The sequence below is a fragment of the Rhipicephalus microplus genome, chromosome 2 (genome assembly GCF_043290135.1).
Source record: "Rhipicephalus microplus isolate Deutch F79 chromosome 2, USDA_Rmic, whole genome shotgun sequence".
Classification (NCBI taxonomy): Eukaryota; Metazoa; Arthropoda; class Arachnida; order Ixodida; family Ixodidae; genus Rhipicephalus; species Rhipicephalus microplus.
Genome location: NC_134701.1, coordinates 67,400,229 through 67,425,345, shown reverse-complemented (window position 1 = coordinate 67,425,345; position 25,117 = coordinate 67,400,229). Strand labels below are relative to the sequence as shown.

Genomic DNA, 25,117 nt, shown 5'->3' with positions numbered 1-25,117 from the left:
AGACGATTTGTTTCGTGCACCGACCCTATGTCCATCCTCCTACCTTGAACACACGTCAGCACTACCGGCGTCCTGCTCCACGTAACCGAGATCCAAACGAATGGAGGACGCCTGACGACAAGCCAATTTGCTTCTGTTGCAAACGAGTGGGACACATTTCGCATCATTGCCGAAGCACATGGATCTCGCCCTCACGCACAAACCCAAACTTTACGAACTTCGACACATCAGCCCGCCCTTCTGGCCAAGAACCAACCCGCCGTGAAGACTCAGCTCATTACATGACCGCCATGACCAATGCCCAGGACAGCCGCTCGCCTTCACCACGACGTAGATTCTCGCGGTCTCCTTTGCCACCCTGTTCCCCCATCCCCGTCCTTCGCCCGACGGTTTCCTTTGGAAAACTAACTGGTGCAGCTCCTGGAGGTGATGCTGCTGCTACAACTTGCCCTACAATTACTCTGTTGACCCTCCCGACCAACCAGAACTTGATTGATGTAAAAGTGGATGGTTTACCTGTTAAAGCTTTAGTCGACACTGGCGCCCAAATTTCTGTTATGAGCTCGCACATTCGTGATCTCTTAAAGAAAGTCTTGACTCCAGCCCCTTCACGATGTGTTCGTGTTGCTGATGGCAGTGCAATTGCCGTCGTTGGTGTCTGCACAGCACGCGTTTCTATAGCCGGACATCAAACCTCCGTCTTCTTCACTGTGGTCACCAATTACACCAATGATTGTATCTTCGGTCTAGACTTTTTGTCCGCCCATTCGGCCCTCATTGACTGTTCAGCTAGCACGGTGCCACTTGACCTGCCCTGTATGCCCGATATGCCCAGTCCACCCCAAGTTCGTCTCTGCTCTTCTGAAAATGTCCGTTTGACACCGCAAACAGTTACCTGCATTGCTGTAACCGCGTCGCCACATGTACCTAATGGAGACTACGTGCTCACGCCCATTACATCCGTCCTTCAGACTCACAGTGTTACTTTTCCGCACACTATTATTACAATACGGGAAAACCGTGCTTGCATCCCTTTGCTGAACTTTGCTCTGTGTCCGCAAGTGCTTCCGTGTGGAATAGCCCTCGCCACGCTGACACCCTCTGAGGATTGCGTCATCTCAGCTTTGTACCCAAATGATGTGCGTGGCCCTAACTGCACGCAAGCCTGTTCTTCGACAGAGAGTCCATATTCTAATATGAAAAAAATGATTGCGGTGGGCCTTTTGCAGCATTAAACTGACACACTCTGTCTTGCCTCGAATCATACTTTGACGTATTCGACTTCTGTGACCGTCCGCTAGGTCAAACCAGCATTGTGAAGCACCGCATTAACACTGGCGATGCATCTCCGGTACATCGACGGCCGTACCGCGTTTCTCCTGCGGAGCGTCAGATCATTTAAAAGGAAGTCGAGAAGATGCTCGCCAAAGACATAGTTGAGCCATCTTCCAGTCCATGGGCTTCCCCTGTTGTTCTTGTAAAGAAAAAGGACAACGGTTGGCGATTCTGCGTCGACTACCGACATCTGAACTGGATCACCAAGAAAGACGTCTACCCGCTACCGCGCATTTACGACGCCCTGGATTGCCTTCACGGCGCTAAGTATTTTTCCTCCATCGACTTTCGCTCAGGGTACTGGCCAATTGCTGTCGAAAACATTGACCGCGAGAAGACTGCTTTTGTGACCCCTGATGGTCTTTACCAGTTTAAGGTCATGCCGTTCGGATTGTGCAATGCTCCAGCAACCTTCGAACGAATGATGGACACTCTCTTGCGCAGGTTCAAGTAGTCAATTTGCCTATGTTACCTCGACAACGTCATTGTGTTTTCCCCGACTTTTGAAACACACCTCGACTGCCTTTCTTCCATCCTTTGTTTTTCGTAACGCAGGACTGCAACTGAACTCATCAAAGTGGCACTTCGGACGCCAGCAAATAACCATGTTAGGCCTTCTTGTGGACTCCTCTGGCGTACGCCCTGATCCTGATAAAGTTCGAGCTGTACAAAACTTCCCGGTCCTGACCAGCACTAAGGAAGTCCGAAGCTTTTTAGGTCTATGTTCTTACTTCCGACGTTTTGTAAACAATTTTGCGGACGTGGCCCGACCTCTTACGGACTTGCTGAAGAAGGATGTTTCATTCTCTTGGGGCGCTGCGCAGGCTTCGGCGTTCTTCAATCTCATCGTGTTGCTCACAACACTACCTATTCTGGCCAATTTTGACATGTCTGCCCAACAGAAGTCCGCACTGATGCCAGCGGCCATAGAATCAGTGCTGTTTTGGCCCAGCATCAAAGCGGCTGCGCCCGCATTATTGCATATGCCAACCGTCTGCTCTCTGCGGCCGAGTGGAACTACTAATCACTAAACGGGAATGCCTTGCTCTAGTTTGGGCGGTTGGCAAATGTCGGCCCTACTTACATGGTCGTCGTTTCACTGTCACAAATGATCACCACGCCCTCTGCTGGCTCTCGTCGTTAAAGGATCCCGCTGGGCGTCTTGGTCGCTGGGCACTAAGGCTCCAAGAAGATGACTACTCAGTGTCTTACAAATCTGGCCGTTTACACCATGACGCTGACTGCTTGTCCCGCCATCCAGTGGACCCTCCTGAGACTTTAGACGAAGCGCCGCCATGTGTGCTCTCTCTCTCTGCTTTGAGCAACATCCGTGATGAACAGCGCCAAGATTCCGTCTTGCGTGACATTATTGAGAAGCTGAACTCTCCGACGCTCCATTCGTCTACTCGACTGTTTGTACTTAAAAAAGGCACCTTGTACCGCTACAATGTCAACACAAATGGGCGCGAACTGCTCCTTGTGGTGCCTTCCCACCTACGTTCGAGTGTTATCGCCAAACTCCATGACGCCCCCACCAAGGGTCACCTTGGTTTCTTTCAGACTTACGACCGTGAGCAGCGTCGATTTTACTGGCTCAGGCTTTATCGCTCTGTGCACCACTACGTCGTCGCATGCGGCCAGTGCCAACGTCGAAAAAAACCCCTATGAGTCCTTCTGGACTCCTCCAGCTACTTTATATTCCTATTGACCTCTTCTTTTGAGTTGGTCTTGATCTCCTAGGCCCGTTCTATCAGTCTACCTCCGCAAACAAATGGATAGCTCTCGCTACGGATCATGCAACCCAGTACGCTATCACGCGGGCTTTGAAAATTGGCAACCAGCTGTGCCACAGATGTTGCCAATTTTCTTCTGTACGATGTTATCCTCCATCATGGTGCTCCATGCCAACTCCTCACAGATCGTGGACGCTATTTCTCTCCCGAGTTATTGACGAACTGCTTCGCTCTTGTGAAACCAAACATAAATTTACGACGGCCTGTTATCCACAAACTAATGGGCTTACCGAACGATTCAGCCGGACTTTAACTGACATGCTCTTCATGTACGTCTCCTCTGAACACCTAGACTGGGACGTTGCATTGCCATTTGTCACATTTGCATACAATTCCTCACGCCACGATACTACTGGGTTTTCACCATTCTACCTCTTATTTGGCCGCAACCCAACTCTATCTTTCGACACCATCTTTTTGACAGCTGTCGATTCGCCAACTGAATACGCCCGTGACACCATCACCAGAGCTCACAAAGCACGAGAATTCGCTCGGAAGCGCCTCTTAGCATCGCAAGAGCAACAGAAGCAACGTTACGGCACACATCATCGTGACGTCTCCTTTGCCCAGATTTCCCTTGTGTTGTTGTGGACACCGACTCGACATGTTGGTCTCACTGAGAAGCTGTTTTCCCGGTACTCAGGACCCTAACGCGTCTTGGGCCAAGTGACCGACGTTACCTACGAGATAGCCCCGCTGAAGTCGTCGTCTCCAATGTCTACAGACATTGTTCATGTCTCCCGACTTTAGCTCTACCACTCCACAACATCATAGAAAGCACCGAAACGGTGCTTCTGCACCCGGGGGTCATGTTACGAGACTACATCATGCTGAAGAATCAAGACAGACAGCCAGAAAGACGTCGTGATTCTGGGATGTGGGGCACGCTCTGGCTTGCCATCTCGGCTTAGGCTTGGCGTCGTGCCAATATATCTTAGCTGTAACCTCGTTTCTCGGTGTACCCTTCCGTAACAATATGTGGGGTCTAAAGTCCCAAAACCACCATATGAATATAAGATACGATGTAGTGGAGGGCTGCAGAGTTTTCGACCACCTGAGTTCTTTATGGTGCATTCAGACGACGGACCGAATCCGGATTTGCCGTGGACGCGGACGGCTAATCGACGGATGATCCGCCTGCAGGCGCATCCACACGGCAGACGGTGTGCTAGGAGAAAACAGCCGGATTACCCTAGACAGCACATTCGGCGCTCACCTGCGCCGGCTGGCAGCAGACCGGTTAGAGAGTATTCAACATGGATGCCCGCAAGAAGCGACGCTTGGCTGCGATGTCTGTCGCGTTGTGACAAATCAACGAGGAGTGTTATTCTTTCAGGAGAAAAGAGAGTTGCTGGCAGAATGTTCTTTAGACTACATTGTTCCCCCCATTGTAGAACTTCTGAACGCGTCTCCCATCCTTCTTTAGAAGCGGCACGTTGCCGGTTGCAGAAGTTAGAATATTTCACCACCATGGCGGTTAAGAATCTCGTGTGTCAAACGATGACGGTGACATTTCCCAAAACACCAATCGGCATATTTAATCCCCTGAGAACAAAGCCCCCGGAAACTAAGTAAACCATGCTCAAGCATAGATGATGCCGACCAGTCATGCAGCTGTCCGCGAGCCGTGGAGGACATGCCACGAGCAGAGGGAAAGTGTACTGGTTGCCAGAAACCCCGAGCTAATCCGCTGAAGTATCGGCTTTCTCCCACCAGAATCTCGATGTGAGAAACAGGTTGGGGTCATCCATCCGTGAGCCGCGCGGATGAGTCACGGACGAGGGGAATCGTTAATGTGAGGTCACGTGACGCGCTGTTCGTCCGGCCACATCCGGATTCGGTCCGCCGTCTGAATGCACCATTAACATGCACTGATGGACATCAAAAACTTGGATGACCCAAAGCAAAAGACTAAAATAACACTGTTACATTAAAGTTACATTGTTTGGTTTTTATATTCATAGCCATGTTAGTCAAAGATCCTGCCGCCCGGTTCTTAGACCGTCTCCCTTTGTTGGTGAGTGCCATCAGCAAGATGATATCATCATCATGGCTATGAACGCATAGAGTCAGATGGCTGCATACGACAAAACACGCATGCCGGTATGAAAAATGAGACGCATCTTAGACAATGCAATGGTTCCTGTGAAGGTTGGATGCCAATTTAATTCTTATACGATCTAATCGTTAAATCTTATAAGACCATTAAAAAAACGCCACAGGCTAGTCGTTTTGGGTTCACAGCTTCGCTGTGAACCCAAAACGACTCCTTAAAGCGTGGACTAGACCCATCCTTAAAGCGTGGACTAGACCCATAGTTGTTCTTACAATGGCAAGTGCAGCCGTCCTATTATTTAGGCATTGACAGCGTGGTAACGAAATCCTTTAAATATTTGCGATTTTTCGGCAGAATCCCTCGAGAATTCTCTGAAAGACTCTAGTTCCTCGTACAGCAGAGGTCTCGGACACACGGCCCAAGGACCTTTCATAACAGCCCACGCCTCGCACATGTCTGCTTTCGTAGCATAATTTTTATGCCTGGTTAATGGGCAGTCAACATCTTCTGAAATACAGTAACATAGTTTGGATTTTAGTCATTCTCAAAATCGACATTAGCGTTTCTCGACTCCCGAAGCCTAATCCTTTTTTAAAATGACCCACATAAAAAAAGGATGTATTGAAATGGCGTTGTTGAACTGACTGTTCTTTGAAACTCTCACTTCCCCCTGTCCAACCTTCTTTAGTGTCACAACCTTAGGCCGTTGGAATTTCAAGACGACGGCTTGAGGCGAGTTTGAGACCCCTGTCGTTCAGCAATGCCGATAAGTGATAGCGACGCTGATAGCCATCATCGTATTTATTATGAAAGCCGCCACAACTTCATTGTTGCTGTTTTCATTGGAGTGAGGAATGGAGTGATTGCTTATCTTAAATTCAACCATCTACTGTCGTGTGTATTGAAATATCAAAATCTGAAGCAACGATAAGGCGCTGTTCGTTTCAAGGACGTCCCTGATACTTGTTCCATGCTTTCTTTTCAATTACGCAACTACGTTATCGCTGGCTGTCCCCCTGTTGTTATTATGCTGATATGATTGATTGGCTGTTTTATTTCACTGATTCATCACAACACATGTGATAGTATGTGAATGATGGAATCATTTAAGAATTGTTTGAGAGAGTCATTCGCTCATACGACATCAATGGCAGCTGAGGTGCAAACATTTAGTTAACACTGTTGACTCATACACTTTGTGATAAATCACTTTTAGCAATGTAGGCAATTTGAATGGGTAACTAAATATATGCACCCGTTTCTTGCTAGCGTACACGGATAGTTGTACATGCAAACGCATTCTTTTCACTTTATCATGATTGAACCACACAACCCTTCCTCACAACAATAGCTTTGCATTGGTGTAATTTTAATGTACAAACATGTAAAAACACATTTTTAGACAAAAATCAGGCTAGAAGAAAACAGTACAAAATAGGTTTACATCGCAAATATCAAACCATTGATTAAGTAAACGTGGATGCTTGTAACAATTTGCCGATGGTAACCCGTTCAACAGTGCGGAACATTTTATGCCCCTGTTTCTCGTATGCCATATGACGGTTCTTTCATTAGCAGCTTTAATTATCCCATGAAAATAAAATTTTGGCGCTCTCAATGTAGACGATATTCACAGAGCAATGGACATATATGTCTAGCGCTTTAGTTTTTTTAACAGTTTAAAGAGTTCTTCAGGCGGCGGTCCCACTCCGGCGCCACGAACACATCGTTTTTGTCCCTTTTCCAACTGACGTGGCGGCTGTTCTTCTTGTCTTATTATAGTTGGTTCATGTGTCATTAAAAAGCTTAATTTTTGTACATTTTAAACATATCTATTAAAAATAAGTAAGCTTTTAGCATTTGGGTAGGGAGAGCCAAGAAGTCAGAAGTGACCATTTTCTGAAAAATCTGCTGCAGTTACAGCACTGTTCTTTGCGCAGAACATTTAAGACATATTTATCTATTTCCTCAACGTAGCAAATTATTTTAGCACTTTTACTATATTGCTGATGAGCTTTTGAAAAGAGCCAAATTTAGTAAATGTCGATGCGGACTATCCGGCACGTATTCGCTAGAGAAAATTCATTTTCTGGGTGTATATAGAGGATGGCATTTTCCGTTTGAGTGCTCAATTTTATTTATGTACGCCCGCTCGCTATTTAATTATACTGATCTAAATTGGGCAATATTCTCATTAGATAGACCTACCGTGGCCCATTTTAGCGGAGAACTACTCAAGTTCGTTAGCTGAATTTGCACGTGGATAAACTAGAACCCCTGATCTATTTCCTCAACGTAGCGTTTTTCAATAAAGCAAGCAGGAATGTAAAACAAAGCTCGCAAATTGTCTTAATTTATCGTGCCGTAAACATCAACAAAATCGTTATCTTGAAATAGCGCTGAAATGTAAGCATGCATAGCCTAAAATATAACAGTTACGGTCTCCTGGTATACTTTTGCACACGAATCGCACACAAGAACTGCAGGAATATTGAGAAATCTACATTATTCCTATCACTACAACGAAAATCTTCCCCTAGCGCCACGTAAACAAAAATAAGGAAAGCGCTGAATTTGAAGGTTCCCTGTCTCCCCGAATGCGGCGTGCAAAAACATTTTGCCTTAGGAGGAAACGTCTTTTCTAACTTCAAACCATGCACCGTCATCTGTAAGCCTTCCTCTTCTCAGAGTCTCATAAGGCTGCGCGGTACCGCGGGAGAGCGTGAAAACAGGTGGGCAGTATCCTCCGAGAGGATGGGGTGAGCGTCTTCACGGGAAAAGAAATGCCGAATTCTTGGAAAGTCCCTCTTTTATGTGTGCACGTCTTTGTCGCCCTCCTCACCCCCCCACGGACTATACCGAAAAGCGAGGGCTGTGCGACGACAGTAAGAAAGCAGAAAAACGAACGACAAACGAGCGATACGAGCAAGCTGAGCAGACGTGCGTGGGTAAGGTATTTGTGAATATCTTTTTTTTTACCGTGAAATATACGGAGCTTCAGACGTGCTGCGCTTGTTGGTATGAACCCATCACAACAAACAGCACAAACACGAAACGAGGCACACCTACAGGATTGAGATGAAGTCTGTTTTGTACTTTCTGCGTGTTTATTTCATTTATTTACTCTGGGGAAAACTATGGTGCGGCAGGAGTTGAGGACGCGTGTTCGCTTTCCGCCTTTATATACGACAAGCGCACATTTCCATAGCGCCGAAATGCGCGAACACCAATGTTCTGGAGTACCCCATGACGGCGTTCCTCATAATCACTGCAAACTCGCTCTAAGGGGACGCGGGCGCTTGCAAACTCTTCTCTCGGAGTCAGCTGTGAATATCCGTCATCGGTTTCAATAAACCACAAAACCGAGCAATATTTATTCCGTTGCTCACTGCATAAACTGGCTAAAATCATGCTACTGCCTGAAAAGCTTGCAGATTTTTCAGCCAGTAACAACGAAGCGAAGTGGCATGAAATTTGCTGAATGCACGGCGTGGTGTAAGAAAGTACTTCGGTGCGGGCACAGCAATGAGGCACCAAGGCTCTTTTTTTTCTGCTTTCAAGCACCCGCGACAAGTGAGGTCCTTCAGGGAGGCAGAAAGGCGGATAACTTTTGACTATGCTCCCACTGAGCAGGTCTGGTGGGGGAGCGGCAGTGGTGAAGCCCATCTATATTTCCTATGCACTGAGGGTTTATGCCACTCAATCTAAGGATTGGAGCTTGTTGGTTTTCTTCAGTGCCAGTGTAAAACACCATGCGACAAGGCACCTTGCCGACGCTTTCGCCTGAAGGAGAGAGAGAGAGAGAGAGAGAGAAAGGCAAAGGAAAGGCTTATATACTACCCTACACGGGGAGGGGGAAGGGGAGAAAAAGAATAGAGAAAAATGTCAAGGGCATGCGGCACCTGCTGACAATTCGTCATTGGGAAGTCTGCCGTGCGGAGAACTGTCAATGCGTCAAGATAGCAGCTCCTTGACTCGTTAGCGTGAGTCATAAGGCTGACGAGTAGAAATAGCCGATCTTGGACTTACGCCTAGTAGCTCGAAAAGAACAGAAATGTTTCTGAAAAGGATAAGTTTATAACAAAGTGAAATCAGAAAGTTGACGACTGACCCCGTCACAGAACCAACGTCCCTCACTGACAAGGCAAACATAGGAGTCAATGATGCTGCTGTTTGGGCATTCATGAGTATCGGATTGGGCCACTCGCAGTTCGAGGAAGCAATGGCAGTCATAGAAATTCCTGCTATGAGCAAAGGGGCTTTTCTACGCCGGGAGGAGTCCCTGGGAAAGGTAAATAAGCTGATAAATATTTATTTTCTCTTTCTGAAGACGATGGAGGATGTACAGCACTTTATTTTTAGTAAAATTCATGTGAAGCGACAGTGGCACGTGCATGTCAAGCGTTTTGAACGGGAGTACGGCACGATGAGAATTTCTCTGCAACATTTCGTCGTATACAATGAAACGATTGATCGTGAGATGTCAGGATTACAAGTGAGCCAGTAATCGTCCTGTCTAGGAGCTCACTCACGCATTGACGCAATGACAAAGTGCGGCATCGCTATTGTGAAAACAATTTCGACGTTGTAATCTGCTGTAATTTTTGTTTTGTTGCAGTGCTGGAAAACCGTCCTTCTTGACCAAATGATAAAAGCCGGAAAAGAAGAAAAAAACTCGCAGAAGAAGATGGGGCTTTCTGTGAGGATGGCATAACCCCCCTATATTACAGTGATTGTCGATGGTGGGTGGTCACACCGCAGTCATAGACACCGGTATTCCGCCAACTCTGGTGTCGCTGTGATTATAGGAGAACGCACGAAGAAGCTCCTCTACCTAGGAGTACGAAACAAGCTCTGCAGTACCTGTGAGCACTATTCTAGGACGGGAAAGGGCAAGAAAGACCATGTGTGCTACAAGAATTGGAACCAAAGCTCACGGGCAATGGAGTCGGATATTATCGTTGAAGGCTTCCAGAGAAGCGTGGAAATTCATGGTGTGGAATACCGGACATTCATAGGGGACGGGGATTCGTCCGTTTTACATCAGATACTCACGAAAGTGGAGTACGGGCGCTTTGTAAAAAAGGGGGAATGTGCAAACCATGTTGTGAAATGTTACATCACTCGGCTCTATGGCATAGCCAAAGAAACAAAGGGCAGTTCAACTTCCTTAAGTGGCCCTAGGATTAAGCGGTTAAAGAAGGGTGCACGGAAGGCCATAAAGCACTATGCAAACATTCTTAGAGATGTACAGGGTACTGCACAAAAGCAGCGTGCCCAGAAAGCCGACCTTACGCGCCAGCTTTCGGGTGACCTCATAAATGGCCCAAAACATGTTTTTGGTTGCCACGACAGATGCAAAGACTACTTCTGTGATGGCACCAAAGGTGACAACATTCATGATAGCATGCCTAAGGTGCTACAAATGAAAATAGTTACCGCTGCCAATATAATTGCCGAAAAAGCTGACCGTCTTGTGACAGATGATACAAGTAATCTTGCCGAGGCAGTCATGGCACTGGTAGCCAAATTATCTTGTGGTAAACAGATCAACAGATGTCAAAAGGGCTCTTATGAACACCGCTGTTATAGAGCTGGGCTCAGCTTTCAGCTGGGGCCACAGTGGCACTGCACCACATCCAAGGCTGTAACCTGCAAGAGCCCCGCAGCCATCTTAAAGCGCTACGCAAGCAAGAAGACGGCTCAGAAAGGAAACTGTTTGAAGAAAATGGCCACCAGCAGCATAAGCGCAAGAAGTCTACGGTGAACGACTCAATGATTCATTATGGTCCGAACTGCCAGCAGCCAGACATGCCACCAGAGCAATATGCCGAGAAAGAACGGGCTGTTTTAGCAAGCCTGCAGGTGAATGAGAAACAGCAGATGGAAATTGAGAAGGCTACTCGAGGACAGGCTGATAATCCTACATGGCATTTTGAAAGAAACATGCGCCTAACGGCGTCGAATTTCTATGCAGTATGCCGAAGGAGGGAGTGGACACCGTGTGACACGCTCGGGAAGACCCTGCTCTATAAGAAAAATTTCACCAGTGCCGCTCTTAAGCATGGAAGACAACAGGAACGTGTCGCACTCCGGTTATACGAGCAAGAAACGGAAACTGCTGTGCAACTTTGCGGGTTATTTGTTTACCCAGACTACGGATTCTTGGCGGCGTCGCCAGACGGATAAATTGCGAGTGACGGTATCGTGGAAGTGAAGTGCCCATTCACTGCGAAGGACATGGAGCCATCCGAGGCAGCTAAAAAGTACAATCAAAGGAGCCAAGTACACGAACCTCCCAAATTGAGCCGCTCTCATAACTATTTCTACCAAGTGCAAGGCCAGCTGCATATCACTAAAAGAAGTTTCTGCCACTTCGTCGTCTGCACGTCGAAGGGCATCCACGTACAGCGGATCGAAAGAGATAATGACTTTTGGAAATTCAGAATGCTTCCACAACTAATCAGAGACTGCATGTTACCTGAAATTGTAGATCCCCGTACTACGCGCAGCATGCCCATACGCAGACCACAGTGGAATGTGAAAGCAATTGAGTCACACCAGCAGTCTAAACGAGCTTCGATGAAGAACAAGGAGGCAAAGCAGAGTGGCGACTCGGACATTTTCCACAGCCTTGAGTCGTAGGACTGCTGGGCGCGTGCACTGTCAAGAAATTCACCAATTGTGACGATGCTACCTAATGGTGATTTTGAGCGCACTTTCGTGTTGGGGCAACGCCAAGTGCGTCTGTAGTTTCGGCTATGTGCAGTTGTAGTTATTTACATATTTCCACGCAAATTGCCAGCGCTCGAGCGTTACGCATACCACTTTGTGCATTGCAGGCGTCGCGAACCAAGCGAAATGCCGAGAGCCCCGTTACGACAAGCGAAGCCAGCCGCAGTGCACGTGCGCTAGCTGCGACCGGGGTAGCGAGCGTGACGGAGGAAGAAGGCGAGGTTAGAGGCCAGTGGCGAGTGACATCGGCAGACTCCGCGTTCGCTCTCCTTCGTCCTTGTTCGCTCTATTGGTTACGCCGACGACGTCAACAGGCACCGCCGCTCAACGCAGCAGTATGTGTGTAAGAGCTTCGCTCTAAAGAACTGCACATTAGGAGAACGACCTTGTATATATCGAATGGCAGATGCAGGCTCAGATTTGACGATAGCAAAGACTCTTGCTCGAACAAGCTATGAGGTAGCAATTCACTTCCTTGTGTTGGGTGTGTCATCAGCCATTCACGTGCGTTCTGCAGCAGCAATGACCGAGAGACATGACCACAGAAGCGCCAATGAACTTTTGTAAAAAGTTCGTGTGTGATATAGGATAACGGAAAATAATAATAAAGCATACACCTTCATTCTCTGCTGTCACAAGTTCGCATCCGAACGTCGTGATTATATGTACTTTTGCTTTGTGCGATTTCACATTTCTCTGAATGTATGCGTTATAGTTCTGCGGGCTTTTTTGTGTGTGTGATGTTCAGGTGTTTTCGTGGCTGTAACCAAGTGCTGCCGACGCTCGTTTGGTACTAAATAAATTGTCACAACAACGTGTATTGACTCAATCCTGCTTACTGCATGACAGCCCTTCATTGCATAGCATATACACAACACTAAGACTCGTTGCTTGAAGATATGTTAGCCGACATAGTTATTTGAATTGACCAATCATGCATTCAAAAGCCTTATCCAGTGCGACAAGACCTTTTCTTTAACTCCTTTGCAACTATTGTATTTGTGTACTCATGTTTTTGCCTTGCATGCGCTTTACGAACTCGAAATGGGTAGAACATAGAAGTAATACAAGCAGCGGCTGTGTAGAAAGATGCATGGGAGATGCACTGTACTACAAGTATTCCCCTCCCTTGTTGCACTCCTGGGAGGTTTGTGTGAATCCGCCCCAGTTTTTATCATGAGATGTTTATAGAGCTTGAGGTAACGGCCTCGAATCTACGAGCTTGCAGTCAATAACTGATTTGGGCGAAACGATCACTCTTCATGTTATTGCCACGACCTTTACAGGAAAAAAAAATGATGTTGAAATAGCGTACGCGAATAGAGAAGTCATTCCTTGGACAAGGGAATAACGCACCTGGACCATTCAGGCCACGCATGTGCGAGTCTCACTCATATGACACACAACAGGTAATTGCTTCATTTTCGTCATAAAAATAGTTTGTCGACTAGTCCGATGCTTTGCGTACGTCAACGTGATAAATAAACGCTGCATCAACCAAAACATGAATTCATACTAGCTTGCTGAAGTTTCAATTCTAATGAAATAAATTACGCTACGTATAGTGGGGAAAACTAATGATTATGCAGTCGGCACTTGTTGGGCACCGTGAGTCACAGCGGCCGCACTTCTTAGCACGCGATTTGCCTAACTACCCGTTTTTTTGTTTTGTTTTGAAAATTCGGAAGCTTAGGTCATGCTGGGAAGGAAGTATACATAGTCAAATGTAATTTGCCTTCTCCTGTCCCACCGAACCGCATCATGCTCCAGCAACCCCAATTATTTGTAGAACGAACTGTTCCGTTGAACCTCACATGAATACTCATAGTCCAAGTTTCGATCTCCGTTGTATACATTGTTGTGACCTCTGCGATAGAGTTTTTCACTCAACCCCGCATTCCGGCACTGTATGGAACGTAGAGCAGCTGGCCAAGCAGGCTACGCAGCCTACATGAGGGATCTCTTGAAAAGCAGCGACCGCAGGGGTCAGGGGCTAGTGAGCATGGAGAGAGATGGAGGTGTTGTTGAAGGGGAGAAAAAAAAAAGCCCCTGCTCAGTGCCTCATTTCTTCGAACCGTGTCAGCGCGATTTGCACCCCCTCGTCATGCAGTGTGGCGCGCCGGCACACGTGTGGCAGTTCACCTCCGAAATGTTGGCCTTCCAGTCCTGACTTGGTGGCGCCGTCTGGTGTTTTTTCCAGAACTACTCGCAATATGGCGACAGTATAACCGCCACCTTAAGGAGGATGCCCAGCTCGCACATCGCGAATATTCTAGATAGCTGGAAGAGGCTTCACTCTGTGGTGGCCCCTCATTCTGATGTAATTAGGCAAGCCAAGTCTTCAAATACTGCCTTCGAATACTACCTCCAAATACTACCAAATACTACCACTTCATTACTGTCTGCATACCCTCTTGCTACCTTTGTCAGCACTGCAGTGCCAGTGCACTTGTGCTGTTAAACGTTCCTTTCCACAATATACCTAGTATAACATTGGGGCGATGTTGTAGCTGCTTTGGTACTGGTACTTGTCTTTCATTGGCTTTATGTAACGTTAACTGTGTGGTGTCAAGGCCTTTGGCGGCATTTTTTTATAGGGGTAGTGTATGTACACCAGTAAGTCAACAAATTATTTTTGCATCACTACAGTGACATAACCAGGCGGTAGCACACAAAACCCGTGTTCCCCCTCACCCTCCCCTACCATCCCTACCATATCCCCAAATGTATCTTTAGGCCAAGCATTAGGGGCCCAATATGACACTCCACCATGTTTGCATGCCAGACCTTCAATTCATTCAGACCAGCGGAATCCCCCCCCCCCCCCCCCGCTCGCCTCAAAAAAAAAAAACAAACTGCCTACACCACTGCATCACTTGTTTCACCTCCACGCTGAACATATTATTTAAAAAGGGCATCATCAAACGAGCACTTTGCATATGGACAGAATAATGCGAGCAGAAATGATCCAAATATTTCGAATTCCTTTAGTGATGAAAAACCTTCGCAAATCTAAATGTTGTGAGAGACGGTCATAAACGCTGCAAGTTCACGTTTTGATGTCAATACCAATCGACAAAAATTTCATCTTTTAATGACCTTGATAACGTCGTTTGGGATTTGCCGCATGCACATAATTAGGCTGATTTTCACTTGGCTGTTCTTAACCAGACTTGACTGCTACCAAGTAAAACAATATTTGTTGCATGTCCTTTACTACTTTTTTTCAGGTCTATGACACATATTTGGTTTTACTGCAGATAATGATGTCCCAATGATGTTAAAGTAGAAAAGGCAAGTGAATCCTGATAAGTGCAGACTTTTTGTACGTGTTACTACATATGCTATAGCATCGCTTTTTGGTGGGCAAACTGCGCATGCCTTGGTCAGTGAATAGAGTATCATGCCACATGGTTACACTGGCATTGACAATTCAACATGGCTACACTGGCCCATGTGTGTGCTTACACTGTTACCGTTGATATAAAATTTTTTTTTTTCGTCGCAGAGATTGCTGCTTGTACTAAAAAGCCAACTGCCAAGATTTGTTTACACTGGTGCTACTAAAGGTACGTTTTCTTTATTTATACGGGTTTACGCTTGCACAAAAACACAAGTGCCTAGATTCACAAAGCTGTCCGTGCGCAGGCCTTCATAACAGCGTTTCATGACTCACCTTTACCATGTTTTCTGCACATGTTTCGTGGGTTTAAAAGTGCCACTGCATGTCGACCTCTTTCAATCTGAAAGATTCTCATTTAAAGTTCTGCAAGAGTGTGCTTAACTTTCTTGTGCACCTCCCTGCTGTTCTAAGATCCTGAAGTGTTACGCTGTTACTAAAGGTGGCAGTGTTCCTAATGTTTGCATTTCTATCACTTTGACCAAGTATGTGATGTGGGCTTGAATAGTAGCAAATCCTCAACAAATGTCTTTGTGGCACATGAAGAAGGCAGTACAAAATAAATAAGCAGACATTCACACCAGGCGCTAACTTCTAATAAAGCTTTTTTTTTTTTTTTGAAACCTTGGTGTACTTATTCCGATTTGTCCAAAATAGCAGTAATCTGTTCGTCTGTGAACTAACAAGACTTCGAACTATTAAAAGCTTGACATATTTTTGCGCTCGGATTTATGTGTATCCGCAAGCAATCTGTAACACTGTCAAACAAAGAATTAGAATATCTGTGCATGCCTTAAGATATATTGTTTTGTTCACAGATTTCGTGGCTGTGACTCGTCAACCGAGTGAATAAGTGCACCCAAGTTTCCTAAAATCAAAGCATTGTATGAAGGTAGCACTGGCTATGTTCATTTGTGTCTATAGTTTTCTCCAGCCGTTTACGTCAACTACTAGAAAATTCACTGACGATCATCATGTAGCCCCTGCGAAAGGTTGCTTTCAAGCAGACTTTGCATGCTTGGCTTGTGCCTACAGGTATTGCACATTTCATGATGCAGTAGGCTGCGGCGGCTGCATTTCCGATGGAGGTGGAAATGTTGTTGGCCTGCGTGCTCACATTTGGGTGCGCGTTAAGGAACCTCAGTTGGTCGAAATTTCCGGGACCCTCCACTACAGCGTAGCTCTAATCATATGGTGGTTTGGCGACGTTAAACCCCAAATATCAACCAACCTAACAATGTGTAGATTGACGGCGTCCTAATATATGGAGGTACTAAAAATGAACATGATTCGCACTTCTATTATGCTTTGCAGTCATCCAAAGAAGCTCGTTCGATGTTCAATGCAGATAAATGCAAGTGCGGGCTGACTGAAATTATTTTTCTTGGGTGACATCACATGTAAAAAGGGCATAAAACCAAGCCCTTTGTTAAGCATGTCACTGGGCGATTTACCTCACTCGGGAGACAGGCCGGCTGAACACCAGATGCTAGGCGTGACGAAATACTTTGGCATATTCAAGCCCAGCCTGGCGGATAAGACGAACCTGCTGCACAGTCTTTTGAAGAAATGCATCATTTTTGAATAAAGAAAGAACCATGCGCGCGAGCAGGCAGTTATTTGCGAGAATTTCAGCAAAGCACCACTGCTCGCCATTTTTGACGTGCCTAGTGATACGAAAATCTCTGCAAATGCTTCAAAATGCGGGCTAGGAGCAGCTACATTGCAGCATTACGGTTACGCTGGGCGGCCACTAGCCCATGCATCTCGCGCTGTGAGTGTTGCATAACAAGGACACTCTCAGAATGAGAAAGAAGCATTGGTAATTACCTACGAATGCAAAAAGTTTCACCAGTTTGTTTTTGGACGCAAGATTTTGATTGAAACAGACGATCGTCCGGTCATTGACATTGCTACAAAACCTACTGGGAACATGCCCCAGTGGCTTCAGCGTTCCTTTCTGCGATTGCTCACCTATAACTTGAATCTTCACTTCGTACCAGATAAGCAGCTCCTCCTGGGATGCGTGCTGTCCAGAGCGTCACTCAGTGCCGCAGGGGATATTGCATTCAACGAGGACGTGGAAGTGTGTGCAACGAGAATTGTGTCTGAGTTGGTAAGCAAAAAGATCATGCATCGCTTAGCTAAGAAGACTGCAGCTGATCCCGAGTTTTGAACTCTTATTTATGCGGCAAAGGAAAGCTCGAGGGCGCATTGAAATCGTTCACATTTGACTCATCACGCGTACACAGTATTGTATTTTAAGAGATGTAAAGTGGTTATTCTTAACTTAATGAGGTCAAAAACACTCGGCCACATTTATGAAGGGCACTTGGGTTGGAAGAAGGCCAGCACAAAGGCTCGACGTTTGGTTCACTGGCCAGGCCTTATTGTGGACATCGAAAAGTTGCTACAGTGCCGTACCGGCTGCCGCAAGTATGCTTAGGCATATCAATGAGAGCCGCCAGTTTGAGGCACTGACTGTAATGTGTAGTGGTACAAAGTTGGAGTTGGCACAAAGTTGGAGCAAGGTGGAAGGTCCTTTGTGTATTAGATGCTTTGTCCAATTTTGCAGAAGTCATTAGAGTAACTCACTTTATCACTATATCTGTAATGAAAAAGAGGAGTGCCAAATTTTCTACGTATGGTCTCCCATCAGCAGTTTGCAGTGACAATGGACCTCCCTTCTCATCCTTTGAATTTGCACATTTTGCCTCCAGGTACAATATTCAGCATGGGACGTCTAGCCCCGGATTTTATTTGTCTACAACAGCCTCGCTGAGAAAGGCGTTCAAATTCTAAAACGAATCATGGATACTGCGGAAAAGAAACGTCACTTCTGGTTTGGGCTACTAAATTATCGTTCTTCGCCCCTCGAAGATGGTCGTTCCCCTGATGAACTCCTCCAAGGCAATTGCCTATGCAGGAAACTTTCAGAGATCAGCCACCACTTAAGCATTCCCGTCACTAAACACAAACAGCCTGACACTCGGGGCAGAAGTTTACCAGCACTCAAGAAAGGCAAAGTTGTAAGGGTCAAAGACAAGGCATGAACTAGGAAGGCGCAACGGGTAAAAAGAGTCGCACCAAGATCTTACGAGGCAGCTACAGGGGACGGCAGAAGGTTTAAATGTAACCGGCATCACCTTCCGAGGACAGTTGAGCAGTATTGTGAGAAATTCAAAAGTAGAGTGCTTATCGAACAATGAAAGAGGTAGTCTTACCAAGTCAGAACTTCCTCAGCGTGAACACAGTGAGGACCATCAAAGTCCTCGTAATCAATGGAGCTGCCGCAAACCCAAGATTCAGTTCCTCAGCAAGGTGCAATCGCGGTAAGCTGCGCAGATCTGCACGACAGACACAAACGGATCAAGTGCACTTTAACAGTAACTTTAATCATATTACTTAAGTTGTTTTTTTTTTCTTTTCCCGCAGAAAGATCTACCGATCGAGGAATGCTTGAAAGCCATGCGTGCGCAAACAACACCGCCAGTGAATCTAACCTTAGATAATGACCAGTCGCGGTTATCATGCAGCATGCTATACGTACGTACACATTCATTGTATGAAGGAAAGTCCATTTGTTATTGGCTCCCACTCATCACAGTTTGGTACACTTAGCAATGAGCTTTCTCCTCGACTCGTGATGTCGCTTGTCAAACGAAAAAAAGAAAGGTTTAACAATATTATCATTCGTAATTACGACAGAGCAATAATGTACAGCTACAAGCTCATTTTTATACTAGTCGGCTACTTCAACGTAAACACCATGAACCTTAGCACCTAGTTTGGCGCACTCGTCATGATTCACTTGATGGAGATGCGCGTTTTTTTTTTTTTCGAAACAAAATATCCTTTCTTGCGATTTAGCTTGAAAGTAGTCAAGTTCAAAATACTGTTAGTGCCACACATAGGCACACACACACACTCAGAAACACACATATACATATATATATATATATATATGATGGATGGAGGATAACTGATAACTGCCCTCGCAGCACAGTAGTAGTCAGTAGGAGAGCATCAAACGCGTTCGTCGCAGGTTCGGATCCTGCCCGTGGCAAGTTATGAGCTCGTATGATTAGGCAGTAACAATATCCACAAAATATGAAAGACATACTCTGCTCCGTCTTGTTCATTGAGCGCAAGCCTGTGGCAGCTAAGAAGAAAGCTAACACGCATCGCCTGGTACGATTCTAAAAAACCTCCCAAGTACTTTCCGTGGCAGCACAGCCTAAGCTACGTCGATGGGGCCTCTGCACATGTGTTACGACGCTAAGTAGTCCGTCTGTGTGCGCATTTCGTTTCACAAGTGCACCCAACATTTGGATTTTCGCACGACAATCCAATGTTTTTGATGTTATTCTGGGACAGTGTTTCAAAATATTGTTACCAATAAATATAGTGACTGCTACTATAAAAACTATTTATTGAGGGCGAACCTGTGCCTGTAAACTGAAAAATAAATGGCCGCCGGAAAGGTCCCTTGCTTGCTATCTTGAACATCGTCGGCTTCTTTTTCACACCTCGAGTCTTGTGCCAGTCCCGTAATGAAGCATCGTGACTCGTGCAGAACAGCGTTCCTTGGCGCGGTTTTCTTGCCACTTGTATTACAACTTTTACGAATGCAAATTGTTGCACGCGTCTTCTGCAAATGTCGAACTGGGGCAATATATATAGCTTTAATCGGAAGCCATTAGAAGCCTTCAGGTACTCATAGACGCACCAGCGAAAGTAAAAATACCTAGAATATATGCTCTGCTCCTCTGTCGATTCTGTTTAACGGTAATGTGCCAGCGCCAAAGGGCATGGTCGGGCAGAAGCTGTTTGATAGTAAATGCAACGCCATGGCGAAAAACCATGGCCTAAATTTAGGTGAACATTACGTCAGTATCATTGTTCTCGTTCTTTTGAAAACGCGAAGTTTTGATTAAGCACGCGAAGGCATCAGCTGGTCACGAGCGGATATGCAGTGTCATGGGCGTCTGACGTTCGTAAATACAAGCGAGTGAAAGGCACTCCTTACGCTGTCAAGAACGCTATTCTTGCACAGTCATTCGCATATTAGCCATATTATCATATTAGCTCCACATGGGCTGGACAGCTGTTGCCAAGGGGGAGCTTTACCCTGGTGATTTCTTCCTGGATAATCGCCGTCACCGCAGAACGTCAAGAACTACTCCCGCCGTTGATGCCGACCGCTACCATGGGACAGTTCGCTATCTTTAGCAGGATTGTATTACTAATGATAGACAACCAAATATTAACACATACGCAAGGCAGTTTATGAAAAGGATCATTACTTTTACCCACAGTTTCCGACCGCGGTTTTGCTTTAAAACAGCTGGATTTGCTGAAGACTGACAAGTCACGTGTGTCACTTTTAAGGTGGGTATCGTGTTCTGAAACTCACTTTAGCCCATAGTATCCCTCACACACCTCTTCTTTGACGGTTGCCACACATAAGGAGAACGAGATAATTGACGACACATCGCTGTCTTGGTTTCTATCATCTCGATGAATACAGATAACCTAATAAATATGCACTCAGCTCGCTCACAAACTTCGATGTGAACTCGCTGCAACCGAGCGACGTTAGTGTTGTTTACTGGGGCAAGTAAAAGGAGAAAGGATTACAGAAAAGCTGATAATTAGAAACAGCAAAACATGAAAACGCCTCATGCAATGAGCTTTTTTTCTTGATAATGATGCCAGCAATATTCAGCATAATAACTATGTCACTTTTTGTACCTTTTCCTTGTGCTATGGAACATATATATATATTTTATTTTAATATCCCTATTGAAAATTTGCCCAATGATGGGCATGATGGGACCCACCACCCACCATCTTTGTGGATTATGGTAATGGATAATGATGGACGGACGGTGGGCGGTGGGAGAGGTGGACAGATGATGGACGAATGGTGGACAGATGGCAGAATATGAGAGTGGTGGGCAGATGGTGGGGCGGTGGACAGATGACGGACAGACGGTGAGTGGATGGTGGGCAGATGACGGGTGGACGACACTGGGTGTATGCCAGGGAACGGCTGGTAGGTAATGATAAGTGTTGGAAGCCAGATTCATGAATTAATTAAAAAGACATTGCACTGCACAACTCGATTACAGATTACCTCGTACTGTTGAGAAGCTTTCTTGTCTGTGTATATATGTGGCCAAGCATGCAGCCATATGTTGCTGCAGCATGAAATCAATGATGTTTGTTGCAAAGAAGGTGTGTTTATTAGTTCCTCTTGCTGTGGTGCCTCACTTATATACCCCGGTGGCTTGCTTTATAAAGTAACTTCTTTGGAGCTTGCAGATGGGAACAAAGCAGTTTTCTTGAAAGACCCAGCTGGCTTCATGTAGTGGGCTGGAAGTACATTTCCAGGCATGCTATAACAAAATAAAATAAAAACAAATGAACTGCTTTTGCTGAAAAATGGAGCCGTAATGTAAATTAAACCAGTCGCAATCAGTTAAACGAAGGCTTAAATTATCCCTGACATAAAAATTGAGCCCCGAAACACTTTTGAACGTTTTTCAGAACCAGATGTTAGCCAATATACTTTAAGTTGCTCACAAAGTAAGCAAAAGTGCTTATTTAGGTTTGTGACATCAAAACTGGTATGGGTGCACCGAGTACTGCAGGAGCACTGATTTTTTTCTCTGGCATGCAAACACAGACAAAAAAGAGAAGTGGCATCGACGCAAATGCCAGTAAATGAAAGGCGTACAGTAATGGAAAAGAAAGTACACACAAATACCTTTAGGGTAGCACTTATTGATTAAACACACTTGAGGCTTAACATGAGGAAACAGTTCAGGACATGATTTTTTCTTTAGGCATGTTAACTGACAGCTGGCTCACACATGCCCTTCCACTACTTGCCAGGCCCCTACCACCACACATTTTTACACTTCTACACGGTCAGAAAACTGAATTCATTGAATGTGTAAAAATTACAAGAATATGGCTGTTCTTACATGAACAATAATGAAGGAAGTGGTTAAGGGGGCCACAAGTTTGAACTGTTTATTCATCATATACGCACAGACATGTGCAGCAAGGTCGAGCACATACCAACCTAATAACAACCTGTGATCAAGGAATTGCCCTCTGCCTGCGAGAGAGACAATTAAGTAACAATGATATGTAAGAAACACTGTGCATTCAATGGGATGCTGTCAAGAATGTGTAAGTGGTAGTGTCGCTGCTTCTACTGAAAATATGTATCTTATTCAGGTGCGGTTCACAATTACATGAGTTGCAGTGAGCCAGCAAATATGCCCCATCTTCACATGTTAGCGAAACATCATGTTCCTAGGCATACTGATTTACGTACCATCCTCTCTGGCTGACATACGTCTTGACTCAGAATAGCATAAGTTTATGAACACCGGTGGCACATTTTGTGCACAATACTACTGCGTTTCTTGCAGTAACCACCTTTGTTGCTGCCATCAGATACTATATGTAGGCAGAGTACAAAAAACCCCTCCCTCCACCCTTCTAAAGAGAACAATCTACAAGCAAAGTCAGTTTGCAACCTTTTTTGGCTTGTGTACAACCTGGTGCAGGCTTCACCGTTCACAACTCCTCCTGAGCGTGTGAGGGAAACTAGCCATGCACAACTGATCCAAATGGTTCTGAAAATATTGCCGCATACTTCGTTTGTGCATGACCTTGCAGGTGCAGACTTAAGACAAGTCACACGGCAGCAATCCTTTTGCTGACCTCAGCGAATAAAGCCAGCAGGCGTAGCAGCTCCACAGAAAAATGTTCAAATACAGCAATTCCCAAAGAGTTACAAGTTGTAAACTAATGTGCAAACAGCACTAACTTCCGAGTCAAAAAAATGCCCAAAGAGATTGCTAGGAAGGGGCTGATAAGTAGCAGTGGTTAGTTGATTTTATATAATGAAAAAAGAACATCAGCATATCTATAATCTTTTAATGCTTCTGCCATAAAAACGCTGGTGCAAGGCACAGTTAATAGAGCATGACAACAAATTGCACAAAACAGGAGTGACAAAAGAGCCTATGCAAATGTTTTGTCTTTGGACATAATGTCCACTAAAATTGATGGAGGTGACTGTCACAAAGAACTTGGGAAGGGTCATAAAAGCTTCGACCCCATGCCAGCGGCACTTCAGAAGACATTACCTCCACTCTCGCCTATGCCGCTTCTTACACAGAAAAACAATTCACTGTACATGACAAATAAAGTAGGTACTCAACGTCAATTCAGATGAAGTATACACCCTATCAAAAAATCCAATTGAAGTGGGTGACAGAGGGGGAATCTTCAGTCATAAACTGGTCTTATATAGCAACGGAGCTTACCTAATTACACGAATCTACCGCGCACTTTTTTTTTCCGGTTAAGCGAGTTCATAAATGGCATGCCCGTTAGAATCGGGTGCGAAAAAAAAAATGAATACGGTCATTCTATTGCCATCGACACTTCAAAAATTGCCGCCCCTTATGTGCGCCGGCATGGCCAACGCCTCTTCTAGGAAGATGCCTGCCGCATGAGAAAAAAAAACAGCTGCCACACCCTTTCCCTCCTTCATTTTGAAAATGTTCTCGGTCACTAGCGTCACCTGTGGCGGACAGTGCGACAACGCAACACTTTGCATAGCCTCCAAAACAGTGGTGCACAGTTGCAAGTCTCGAACAACTCTCGACTCACGCGCCCCTATAGGACGCAGATGAAAAACGCTTAGCTGGTACTGCCCGTCACCGTGATGACAGTGTCGGTCGCGAGCGCCACCGCGAGGGAGCTTGTTTAAAACTGAAGGCAGGCCAACTCTGCTGGAAGCGCGAGCCATTTCTCAGGCATCTTTCTAGAGGAGGCGTTGGCATGGCGCGTCGGCCATTTCTGCCAATGTGTTTACCATGTGCGGCACTTCGTACGTGTGCTGAGGAGTTCGTCATATCGTAGTGCATTAACATCGACGGCATGGAAGGGCCGACTCCGAAGACTCGATGAGTGCACCACGATGCCGCTTTTAAAGGAAAAGTAATCGCATGTGCAGAAACGGACGGAAATCGGGCCGCGTCGCGGTTGTTCGGAGTTCCTGAAACGTGCGTGCGGGACTGGCGGAAACATAAGCAGAAGATTGTCGACTGCAAAGCTTCACGTAAAGGCTTCAGTGGATCGCAGCAAGGTCGGTTTCCGAAAATTAAACAGCTGCTCGCCGAGTATGTGCTTGAACAGCGAGCAGCACAGCGGGCCATGACGACAGAATTGCTTCAAGTGCGAGCTATGCAGTTAGCCTTGGAAAAAGGGCTAACGCGGAGCCAGTTCAAAGCGAGCAGGTGCTGGCTAAGTAACTTGATGAAAAGGAAAGGATTTTCCCTCCGAAGGCGAATGGGCATATGCCAAAAGTTGCCGGAGGAGTGCGAAGAAAAACTTCACAGTTTTCAGAGGTTTGTCCTCAACTTGCGGCACAACAATGGCTACCTGCTTGGCCAAATCGGGAATACGCCTCTGTACTTCGACATGCCTGGCACCACAACCGTCGAGAAGAAGGGGGCGAAACAAGTTCGCGTGCTGACATCGGGCCACGAAAAAACTAGAGTGACGGCAATGCTCTGTTGCACGTCAGATGGGTACAAGCTTCCCCCGTGCCTGATATTTAAGCGAAAAACGCACCCGAAAAGAGTCGTTTTCCTGAGTGGTGTCATCATGCGAGCCAACGAGAAAGGTTGGATGACGACGGACCTGGTCGCCGATTGGACCCATCACGTCTGGCGGAAGCAGCCTGGCACCAGTTTGAGCCTGCGA

At 45.9% G+C, this 25,117-nt stretch overlaps 1 protein-coding gene across 11 annotated transcripts in view; it reads right to left on the bottom strand.

Annotated features, from left to right (window-relative positions):
• LOC119185078 (uncharacterized) overlaps window positions 1-25,117 on the bottom strand; it is a 91,068-nt gene that overhangs the window by 52,017 nt on the left and 13,934 nt on the right. For 3 of the 11 annotated variants that reach the window (XR_012893691.1, XR_012893694.1, XM_075886534.1), the window contains 2 exons: window positions 21,459-21,720; window positions 18,544-18,666 (listed from right to left, as the gene is read on the bottom strand). The exons of 2 other annotated variants lie outside the window; for them this stretch is intronic. The gene's annotated coding sequence lies outside the window, so the exon portion shown is untranslated. Of the gene's footprint in view, window positions 1-17,293; window positions 17,428-18,543; window positions 18,667-18,873; window positions 18,970-21,458; window positions 21,721-25,117 lie in introns of those variants that run through there. 6 more of the 11 variants (XR_012893693.1, XR_012893692.1, XM_075886535.1 and 3 more) reach the window with 5 other exon arrangements.